The sequence below is a fragment of the Sebastes fasciatus genome, chromosome 2, assembly GCF_043250625.1.
Source record: "Sebastes fasciatus isolate fSebFas1 chromosome 2, fSebFas1.pri, whole genome shotgun sequence".
Taxonomy (NCBI): Eukaryota; Metazoa; Chordata; class Actinopteri; order Perciformes; family Sebastidae; genus Sebastes; species Sebastes fasciatus.
The window spans coordinates 35,741,980-35,754,282 of NC_133796.1; the positions used below are offsets into that span (position 1 = coordinate 35,741,980).

Here is a 12,303-nt window from a genome sequence, read left to right on the forward strand (position 1 = left end):
ACTGAAAAAGAAGTGTTAAAGTTGTAAGACGAAAATACGGCCAACTCCCAGACCAGACAACGCTGAGGTAGCGACCTGTCAATCACAAGGTAGCCACGCCTTAAAGCATCCCCTTCTTTATGCTCTTTTTGATTCTAAATGGGACCATAATTGACTAAATGAACATCATGCTGTATTGAAGAAGATTTGAAACTAGTGATTGAGACCATAAACTCATGTTTACAATGTTTGCTGAGGTAATAAATCAAGTGAGAAGTAGGCTCATTTTCTCATAGACTTCTATACAATCAGACTTCTTTTTGCAACCAGAGGAGTCGCCCCCTGCTAGCTATTAGAAAGAATGCAAGTTTAAGGCACTTCAGCATCGGCTTCACTTTTCAGACCCAAATGTCGCCCACCTACTCTACTCTAGGAAAATCAAATAAAAAGGACGGAGAGGAGACCCGAGGGGGCAGAAGCAGATGTTTTTTTTTGCACTTTTGGGTTTGGTTCCATTTCCTCGAGAAAGCTCAATCATCCACGAAAGAAGACGATATTTAAGAAAAAGAGCTAAGCGATAGAATAACTCCCAAATACTGTTACTCTACTAAAATCATGATTGGTTTTGAAAAACAACGTGGACTGTCGGTTTGACAGTGGTCTCCCATGTTAAGGTCTGATGTTTTGTTGACCCATAGATCCACCCAGACCTTCTCCCTACACAGAGTTTTTTTCGCTCTTTAACTATGTCCAGCTCGTTTTCACTCCCAAGGCATCAAATACTGAAGCTTTGTCACGGCTGTCGGCGTTTGATACAGCAGCACAAGGCACCCTTTAGTGTCGGTATGAAACGCAGCAGGCTTTCCATTAACTACAGTGTAAACCCATCCACGTCAATATTAAATGCTTAGGGAAAGTGCTGTTATGGCCTAGTTTAAAGAGCGAAAGACAAACAAACAGGGTGTCTGGGTGGAAATGTGGATGGGTCCAACAACACAAGGCTTTCATTCAGGAGACCGCAGTTCGTGTCCTGGGCGTTAAGTTTAACTATCACGTTACAATCAGCTGTTTGTTCGTGTCCCGTGTTCACAACGTTCAGTGTCGTTTTTTCTTTACAAACGGAGTAGTTTTAAGCCCAATCATGTTGCTTTTTCCTAAACCTTACTATAGTGGTTTTGTTGCCTAATCCTAAGCAAGTATTTTGGTTTAATTCACAACATTAAGCACATGTTTACTGCGACCACAAAGTGACGCCGGGGGGTCTGACAAAGCGTCAGTATGTGACGAGCTGGGATTAGAACATGTTGCAATGTCAAAGAGCTTTGTCACTTGAGAGTAAATATATGTCACTTGATGAAAGGACTGACGCTGTGACTCTTCCTGGCGGGAGGTCTCGTCATATCATTACCAGCGGGGTACGTTTGTCTGATGATAAACTGACACCGAGACAAAAGCAGTGAAATGTGGAACAAATCTGCATCACAGTGTCAGTTCAAGGTGTGTGGACTGTAAAATAAAGCAGCCACTTGTTCCTCCTTTCTACACTCTAAACAGTGGAGTTTGTATTTCACTCCCCGTATGTACCGAATATTTACATTATATTCAGAAGCCTTACCCACAAATCAAATTGTAATTTCACCTCTCAGTGGAGGCAAATACATTTTTCCTGTGAAGCTTACAAGCTTTTGCTCAGCTGCCTTTTGTTTCCCTTTGCTCCTCCTGCTTCAGTGTATTTGGTCTTTTTCTCACATCTCAACTTTATATTCTTGGTTTGTGAAGTTTCTATAAAAGTGGCTTTGGGATTACATATTGGACAGAAAGTGTGGTTACTTATCTGAAAGTAGTCATGTATTGCAACTATTGTCTTCTCTTTCTCCTTCTGGTGCATGAATCTGATGAAACAGCGAGAGTTGAGGGGTTCAAGGGTTATAATTGAAATCCAATGGGGGCTTCTTGCAAAGGATAAAAACCCTTCACAGCACTGTCAAACATTCGCCTCAGGTGAACAATCGCTATGTTGCAAGACCTTCCCAGGCTTCACTGTTTCTTTAGGATAACAGACAGAGCAGGGCACTGATACTGACAGGCTGGGAGTTTGACTTCCGCTTGAAACATCACAATGAAGTTCAAATTTCCTGGGCTGCTTTGGATAAAACGTGTTCACCACTCGTTAAATCTGGTTACATGTGCCTTGATTAATAATATTTCTAAATCCAGTGTTGCCAGTTGTAAATTAGTTTTGGCACATTTGTGCAGCTTATTCCCTCCCATTCAATTCCACAAGTCACACAACAATTCTCTTTCAAGACGTTTAATTATGTTTGAAAAATCCATCACTGTGAATTTGGAGCTGACAATCATGTAAAGGAGTTCTGTTCACAGTTTCTCATTAGCAAATTACTTTTGGAGTTCAGCTTAATAACAAGATAAGATTGGGGGGGGGGGGGGGGGGGGGGGTCGTGTTTTGTCTAACTTCTATTCAGGGTTCAGAGCCGTAGCTTCAGTATTGTTTCTGTGAATTTGGGGGGCAATAGATAAGTAAATACAAATGTAATTTCAAGGAACAGTGTAGCATTGGCAGAAATGGAATATAATATTAATTCTCGTTACGGAGTGGGTCCTCTTCACGGAGCCGGCTGCCTCTTGCTTCGCCTTTCACTTCCCATGTACACACACACTCTACGCACTGGCTCTGCTATTCTCCAAATCACCTACTCTTTATGACTCTTATAAAGGCCATTCATGTTTTCACGCCGGCCACCCTAGTTCTCCTAAACGCTTGGCACACGGGAGAAGTTGAAATCTGCCACCTCACCACTACATGTCGCAGATGTTAAACACTGTACCTTTAATTTGATTAAAATATACTTTTTAAGGCATTTGTATTTCTTTACCAGATTGATAGTCCAGTAGAAGGCTTTGAGACAGACCAATGTGTTGGGAGATACAATCTATTTACTTGTTAAATGAATATACATAACATTAGAAAAAAAATACAAAATAATAACATTTCATAGACTTTTTGGTGGCTTGTTAAAAAGTTCTAGTTGGGGAAAACAGGAATTCTTAAATCCTGGCTGCGGTTTGCCTCTGTTTGTTTCTCCTTAAAATGAATAATTCAGCTGATGCTGTAGCAGTTTTTGTCATTATCTATTAGGATCATAGACTGCATATAAGAAGTAGAAGCAGTCACCGTGACGTCACCCATTGGTTTGTGGACTGCTGTTTTTTTTTTTTTTTTAATGTTATTTTTTTGGGGGCATTTTTCCATTTTTATTGAGGACAGTGGATAGAGTCTTGAAAGGGGGGAGAGAGAGAGTGGATGCGGAAAGGGCCACAGGCCGGATTCGAACCCGGGCCGCCGCGGTCAGGACCAAGCCTTGATACATGGACGCCCGCTCTACCAACTGAGCTAACCCAGGCGCCCGGACTGCTGTTTTTAAGCTTCAAGTTCAGCAGTTTGGCCGTTGACATTTTGGTATTTAGAAACCAGAAGTGACACGAGAAGGTGGAGCTAAGTACAACAGAACGCTGAATAAGACATTTTTAGGTGACCAAAATGTTACAATTAACTTCCATGAACTGAAAACACACTGTGAAAGGGTTAAAGTTGTAAGAGGAAAACATGGACAACTATCAGACTGGACAACGCTGTGGTATCGACCTGTCAATCACAAGGTCCTAAAGCATGTCCTGCTTTATGGTCTATATGACTCTAAATGGGACCATAATTTACTAAATGAACATGATGCTGTATGGAAGAAGACTTGAAACTAGCGATTGAGACCATAAACTCATGTTTACAATGTTTACTGAGGTAATAAATCAAGTGAGAAGTAGGCTCATTTTCTCATAGACTTCTATACAATCAGACTTCTTTTTGCAACCAGAGGAGTCGCCCCCTGCTGGATATTAGAAATAATGCAAGTTTAATGCACTTCGGCATTGGCTTCACTTTTCAGACCCGGAGGTTGCCCACTGGTTAGGATTCGCCTTTTCACATCACAACCCAGTCAAGCTAAAAGAGTCAAAGATGGACCAACTGCTAACTGTAGATTGTGAATTTATTAATGCTATCTTCTTCATATATTTTCCCATTTTATTTTAACAATGTTTACTTTAAGACAGAAATGAATAAAAGCATGAGAGTGAGTTCAGGCAGTCAAGTCTAGTCAGTCACTACATTCAGATGGCATATGACTCTCACTGCGACATATCCAATGCACCGTGCAATGCTTACTTTTTCTGCCTGCTGCCTCACAGCCCACCTGAAACTGTCCTTTGCTGCTCCTGCTGCTGTTCATACAGCATTTCAAAAAGCCTACCCTCCACTCCAACATCCACCTGTACCCTCTGAGTCAATGTTCCCTAAGGAGGGAAGTTATCATCTTTTCCCCTCTCCCTGCTTGATGCTTCCTTGTGAGGAGCTACGAAGACTAGACACCAAATATCTACGCTGTGCAGGATCTATTTTAACATAATAATCCATTCCACGTGAGTCGGCTGGCTGAACCACAGAGATGGAAAAGCTGCTGATAAAACTTCAGAAAGAGGATCAAAATACTGTGATGTAAACAGTTCAGGACAGACTGAAGGCATCAGATGCCAGCATCAGAAAAATGCACCTGTTGTTGTCAATAGCTGCAGGCGAAAGCTTTTAAGAGTATTTCAGTTACGCATCAAAATAGTTTCATACTTCACTTTTTTTGGAGCAGCATGAAAACACCAGGAAAAGGATCTCTGTTGAATTTCAGGTTTCATTAAACGAGGAAAAGCCCATTGGAAGTTTCTGTTGAACCTCTGATCATTATTACAGTTTTAGTTCAGAGAGTAGGATTCAAATGCAGGACACCAGGCAGGCTGAATTGAACATAAGGCGAGCTTTAATGACGAAAGCTGGTTCCAAAAATAAAACTGACAAGTAACAAAAACTGAGGGAGCAGGATGAGGAAATACCAAAACTAAACCAAGGACAAACCGTCAGGCGATGACAGCAGCAACAAATGCAGACGACCTGACACTGAAACCAAGGAGGGTTAAAAGAGGACATGTCACGGTCATATCATTCGCATTGAAACCTTGTCTGCACTCGACGAAAGGCTCACTAGCTGGTGCACAATCATAGAACATGGGGATGATTGATTCATTTCACTGAGGTGTCTGCAGGGAGGGTGACAATATTAGTCTACTTTATGGGGGAGAATTAGAGCTCTGCAATTATTGAAAAGATCTTTAATTAAAGACCACACTTTCTATTTGAGAACGAGTGTACCCAAAAACGTTCTGTGAGGCCGAGTGCACCCAAAGAGCTCCTGAGGGGACACCATCCCTTTATCTCAGCTCTGTCTGCTGTAACCCTCCAACATCATTGCTCCAGTTTCACTGCGTATGTGTCATACCCCATAGCTCAAGACCGTTCAATAGCCTTGACTGAAACAGGGAAACACACTGACTAAATACACAAGGAACTACTTAAAGCAGCAGTGGGTAGAAAAGTGTGTAGCCGGCTGTCAATCACTCGTGAACTCCGACCAAACGGTCAAACTAGGCAGCGCTGATCAAATATGAATCAATATTCTGTTACTGTAATGCTTATTTCTCACCTCAAATGTTTTCAGAATCATCTTGTAGTGTACTGTTTAGCTGTAAAATGAGAAAGTTTGTGACCCGCCAGCCATGTTGAGATCAGTTGAGGAAATACCAAGCACCGCCCACCAGCCGGAGCACAGCCAATAGGAACGCTCTCTCTCTGAAATGACCTGTGATTGGCCAATGTCTCCTAGATTTTTTTAAAGCCTGAAAACAGAGTCATGATGAGGTGCAGAAGTCTAGTTTTCTCTCAGAACACTTGCATTACAATATGCTGAAATGTTATTATGGAATTGTTCCCAATGATGCCAGAAAATATACTGAAGCTTTAACTGGAAACTGTAAAACAGGCAGGAAGTAAAAGAAAACATGACACAAAGGGAGAGTAACTTTGAAAACAGACTAAACAGAAACCCAAGACCATGACAATAACGAGCATTGACCTTGTGATATTGTGCAACATGGTGTCTATAATCTTTCATCTTATTACTACCTTCATTAAGGCTGTTCAAGTACCATCTCTTAGGCGTTCTGCCGCGATTCTGCTAGTTCCCTGCTTTCCCCCCGTTAGTGCCATTGATTGTCTACTCACATGGTTTGCCAAGTGTTAATCAGTGGCTGATTAGAAACAGAGGATGGAAATTGTAATTGATTTGCCCGAACTGGGATTGTAATTGGTTTGCCCCAGCTAAGGACTCAGATTAGTCACTTAAAGGGGGAATGCCACACATTTTAAATTATTCACATATGTTATTGCCGTGCCCCAGGACAGAATTACAATTCAGAGATATAAGCCTTGAATTTGTGACTTGGTTGTCCCGTTCATTATCTGAGGAGCACTGCCAGATTCCACATCTCACTTTACAAATTGACGGGTTGAGTTCCTAGCTTCAGAGGAGAGTTGTCCAAGTTCACAGTTATTGACCTATGTGTCCTGAGGCACAGGAATAACATATGTGGATTCTTCAGAAGGATGGCATCCCCCTATAACTCCTTTTCGAATTGCAGTGCAAGAAGAAGATTTAAGCTCAGGTTGTAGGAAATAAAGTGCATGCAAGTCAGACGAGAGTGTGTCTGCAGTCAAAATGGCCTTGAAAAACCTTGACTTCAGTCCAAATTGGGTCCGGGGAATGTAATGTGGGCTCCCTCGGAGGAAGGATGAAATGAAAGTATTTGCAGGAAACCCTTGGCAATAAGCGTGGGGCACCCAATAGGTGAGGAAGGCAGAAGCCAAGTGGGACATTTAGGTACATTCAGAAAATACAGACTCGACTGGGTGACCATATTTGAAACGACTGAAACATGACTTTTCAAATCAAACATTTAATACAACCTTGATATGGGATGATCCTGCGGTACAAAGCCGCCGTCGCCGCAGCAGTAAATTCCAAACTTGAAGGCAGCAATTTAAGTTATGAATCAATAATGTTAAAATCCTCCTCTTTTAGAACCTGTAACGTCACTGTAGGAGATGAAGTGGGTGCATGTTTTATGCAGTTTGGCATCTGAATGTGAAATAATGTGTCTACGGGACATCCACAGGGAATATGATCACACATCTTTCCTCTTTTTCTGATGCCTTTATCTACTTTACTCTGATCCTGTCTTCCTGCTACATTTATGACACAGGTAATGGATATACACTGTTTGGAGGGAGTCAGCAAATTGAGCCATTTTTCCTCTCATTATTTCCTCTCCTCTCAAATCTCTTTCTTGTGTTTCTTTAATGTCCTTTCTCCCCGGCTGTCACAGATGGAGGGCTCCCTTTCTCTGCTCGCTACTGTAATCTAAGAGTTCGGGGAGTCATATAACCACTTCATCTGCCCCACAGTGTACTGTATTTGCTTTTACATATTCTGCCCTTCATCATCGTCTGGCTCATCCTCTCCTTCTTTTCCCCTGTTTACGTTTTTCCTGCACCCACTCTCTTTCTCTGTCTCTCCTCTCCTCTCCTCCCCTCTCCATATACATCTCTTATCTCTCCTTGTATCCCCGCCATATAAATAATTGATGGCCCATCTTTGACTCGCCTGGTGTAGTTAAAGGGTGACTTAAGTCCCGAGGACAACATCAATACCGAGCTAAAAGTACAGCCGTGGCTTAGGCACAGTCTGCCTTGCCGCACTTCCACAGGAGTCACTCTTTACTAATGACCTACTTAGGTTTGAATAAAAAGTATTTTTTCTTTTTCCTTTTATTTGAACAACTTCAGAAGACTTTATCCGGTCCACTCAAATGGGAGATAAGGGCTCCCTGTGCTAGATTCTTACATCAGATAGATTGCTCGCCTCACATGTTGCTCTGTGCCAGAGTTGTGATGTCATGCAGCAGCTCACAGCGCCAGACTGCATAGAAATCAGATCAGAAAACAGTTCTCTATTGTTGCAAGACATTACAATCTGTGCCATTTGTCTTGTCATTCAAAATTCTCTTTCATCTCTGTCTCTTTGAGGCATCCAAATTATGATTCTTTTTTTTATGTTTACAGACCCTAATGCAACATCTTCTTTTGACTGTGATTGGACGAGAGAGTCCCACATATGAAGTGTAATAATGAGGGTAATAAACTGGCATTTGGCTGAAAATGTCTGTGCACAATATTAAAGATCAATCATTTCGAAAGGGGATCACTCAAATTGACAAACTCACAGGGAATTATCAGTAAACTCCACAGCTCTACGCAGCTTTTTAGCATCTTTTCGTTCCTTGTTTTGGATTATCATCACATATACGAGAGCAATATGAGAAAATGAGCCTACTTCTCACTTGATTTATTACCTCAGTAAACATTGTAAACATGAGTTTATGGTCTCAATCACCAGTTTCAAGTCTTCTTCAATACAGCGTGATATTCATTTAGTAAATTATGGTCCCATTTAGAGTCAAATAGACCATAAAGCAGGGGATGCTTTAGGGCGTGGCTACTTTGTGATTGACAGGTCGCTACCACGGCGTTGTCCGGTCTGGGTATCTTTAACCCTTTCACAGTGTGTTTTCAGTTCATGAAAGTTAATTGTAACATATTTGGTTGCCTAAAAATCTCTTATTTAGCGTTTGGTTGTACTTAGCTCTCGAGTCACTACTGGTTGCAAAAAAACAAGATGGCGACGGCCAAAATGCCAAACTTGAGGCTTCAAAACAGCAGTCCACAAACCAATAGGTGATGTCACAATGACCTCATCCACTTCTTATACACAGTCTATGGGTAAGATGCCCTTCTTCAGTGTGTATTCTGGCAATTTCACAATCAATATACTCAGGTGGGGTTAATTATAGGTGACCGCAACCAGCACAGCAAGTACATCCCAACAGGGAGAGCCACGATCTTTCCAGACACAGAGTCTAATAATATATACTAGATACTAAAACATGAACAACCAAGAAAAGAACACAAACTATAAGAGGAAAAAAGCTATCGAATTCTCCTCACTGATCCCATTGGGAATGAGGGTATCAAAGAATTGTATCCAATACGCCTCCCTTAGGATTCTGTCCCTATTACCACCTCTCCGTGGTATCTTCACTGTCTCAGTACCCATGTAGTGTACTCCACTCAAGCTGTGGAAGTGCCCAGAAACCGACAGATCTCGTCAACCCTGTTTCCAGAAGCTGCCAAATTACCTGCCCAGCACCCAGCACAGAGAGTCCACCATCTAGCAGAAGCTGAAAACACAAGTCCAAATGAATGCTAATGGGGCTGTATTTCTGCTGCATGTGTAGGCATTGTTTGCTAGCATTCTAATCATAATAATGATAGAAGTCAATAACATGTCAGGGGTGTGGGTTTGAGAGCTATAAGGTTGTTGTGCTTTCATGGTAATTCAAAATATTAAAGTAGCTTGTACAGATCTTGGTTTTGGCGTGTCATTTGTACTCCATGGAGTCTGTACTGAGTGCAATGTAAATGCATGAGCGTGAATATGCCGCGCTCAGAGCTAGTGACGTAAAATGAAAAGTGAGAAAGACTGCTTATTGTGGGCAGGAGGGGCGGTCGAGGAGACCGGTGTTCGAGACCGGTGTTTTGTTTTCGTTACGTTGGTGCAATTGTCATGTGTTTTTTAGTGACGTGTTTTCCGTACTTATGTTCCTTAGTTTACATACTGTACTTATTTTAAGCCCAACCATGACGTTTTTCCTAAACCTAACTAAGTGGTTTTATTGCCCCCTGCTGGTACTGCACCTTCATACACACATGTAATATTCACGTCTCGGCGAGGCAAAACGTGACATCAAAATGCTATCCTCAAGTGGACAGGCAGCTCTATTACACGCTTTGGCGTTCTTCCGGGTTGCAAGTTACACCAGTGGAAGTGTGAAGAAAAATTATCCAAAAATCATAATTTTTGTAGGCAAAAAGTTTGTTTCTTTGATTGTTTACGTTGTTTACCATGGCAACAGCTGCAGACCAAGTATTGACAAGGATTCAAAAGTTGATGATAGAGTGTAACTGTATGCAACTGAAAAGTAGGCTGAAACCGCAGGGAGCATAAGTTTGTCAAGAACACTGTCCATCTCAAACTGTCAGGATGCTTCTCTGTTCTTTACTTACTTTTATATAGAAGACTGTTTGAGTTGTTTAGTTTTTTGTAAAAAAAAAAAAAAAAAAACTCCCTGCAAAGCTACAAGTCTGATGTTGGTATTCAGGGATTTGATGAACAGTCACCTCACCCACACAAAATTGTGCCTGGCACTTTTATTGAGCAAAATTTCACGGTGCTGTTGTTTTGAGTGAAAATATGAAACTGTCAACATGGTTTGTTGCATTAAACATGTTCTGTTGTTAAATTACATTCATGAGATCAAAAAAACAAAAAGAATCAGACTGTTTTCAGACGAGACAAGAGAGACAGATTGGTATCACATCTTCATGCGTTTCTCTCAATACGTCTTTTCTCAGTAACAATGTCTTTTGTCTGTTTCAGTTGATTGTTTTGTTGGCTACGTTATGAGCCCCTTTATATTTTACACAGTGGTGGAAGAAGTACTCAGATCTTTTACTGAAGTATAAGTAGCAATACCACAGTGTAAAAATACTCTGATACAAGAAAAATACTGCATCCAAAATAAAGATACAAAAATATTAGGATAAAAATACACATACATTTAAAGGTCCCATATCACGCTTATCTTGAGGTTCATATTTGTATTGTGGGTTTCTACTACAACATGTTTTCGTGCTGTAATGTTCAAAAAAATCTTTATTTTTCTCAGACTGTCTGTCATTGCAACGGAATTGCGACAGAATTGCGTTGCTAGGCAACAGCTTGGGTCCATGTTTACTTCCTGTCAGCTGATGTCATTCACATACACCACACCCAAAAATGAATAAGGGCTGTGTGTATTTCTCCGTGGATTGAGTGTTTCGATATTTTCACAGTATTTATATAGCACTTAAACCTGCTTTATAATATAAAAGCCATGAAAATCTCCCTTATTACAATATGGGACCTTTTAAGTACCAAAAGCAAAAGTGCTCATTATGCAGAATGGCCCATTTCAGAATAATATGTTCATAATTAATATATTATGTTTATATAATAATTGTAAAGTAAAGTAAATTGGATTATATTGGTGCATTAATGTAGGTGCATCACTTTAATGTTGCAGCTGGTAAAGGTGGGGCTATTTCAATTACTTTGTATACTGCCGGGTAGCTTAATATATAATAATGCATCATCATTTATTCATTGATTTATATTTTTTTATTAATAATCTGCAAAGTAACAAAAGCTGTCAAATAAATAAAGTGGAGTAAAAAGTACAATACTTCCTTCTGAAATGTAATGAAACAGAAGTATAGAAATACACAAGTAAAGTACAAGTACCTCAAAACTGTAATGTACAGTACTTGAATAAATGTACTTGGTTACGTTCCACCACTGGTTTTATGTTTAGCCGTCTGACATGGTGATATCTCTCTATAGAGTAATTATAGTGAATGGAATATCAGCTGAACATATGGTTCATCTTTCCTCAGGGCGTATGGCACATTTTACCCCACAGCTACTAGTTTAATAAAACTGCTTCACACAACTACTCATACCTGCAGGCATGTTAATCAATATTAATCAATAATACAGACTTACAAACATCTAGCACGTACATGTAGAAATCCCTAGTCATGGCAGGTACCACATTCCTTGACGTGGCTCTATTACCGTTTTCTTAATGTGATCCCCTCCACCCCAGATTACAGGAAAAGAACTTCCTCACGGCTGTCGACATGAGATAGTGCCGCATAAGGCACCCTTTAGCATGAGTATGAGACGCACCGGACTTTCCATTAACTACAATGTAAAGCCATCCACGGCAACAGTAAACGCTCAGAGAAAGTGCCGTGGTGATGTAGTTTAAAGCGAAAAGACACACACCAGCCAAGTGGGAGGAGAGGTGGATGGGCCCAACAAACACTTTCATCCGGGAGACTGCTGTTAGTGTCCTGTGCGTTAAGTTTCACTTTCACGTTACAATCAGCTGTTTGTTTGTGTCCCGTGTTCACAACGTTCAGTGTAATTTTCACTGTACAAACATAGTAGTGTTAAGCCCAACCATGTAGTTCTTTCCTAAACCTAACTAATACCATAAGTGGTTTTGTTGCCTAAACCTAAAGTGATGCTAAGGAGCGCGACAAAGTGGTGGTATGTGACAATTGAGAGCATTTCTTTTGGCTCTCAACAGCTCTCAACATGGCGATGGTTGAGCCGGCGGCTCGCAGCTAACAGTGCTAATAGTGTA

General features: G+C 40.9%; 2 protein-coding genes across 8 annotated transcripts in view; both read left to right on the forward strand.

Moving 5' to 3' along the window:
* LOC141759697 (casein kinase I) overlaps positions 1-10,498 on the forward strand; it is a 407,488-nt gene extending 396,990 nt beyond the window's left edge. For 2 of the 4 annotated variants that reach the window (XM_074621986.1, XM_074622003.1), the window contains one exon: positions 10,487-10,496. The gene's annotated coding sequence lies outside the window, so the exon portion shown is untranslated. Of the gene's footprint in view, positions 1-10,486 lie in introns of all 4 variants that reach the window. The other 2 variants (XM_074621994.1, XM_074622010.1) reach the window with 1 other exon arrangement.
* tspan4a (tetraspanin 4a) overlaps positions 1-12,303 on the forward strand; it is a 192,069-nt gene that overhangs the window by 155,304 nt on the left and 24,462 nt on the right. The gene's annotated exons all lie outside the window — the stretch shown is intronic.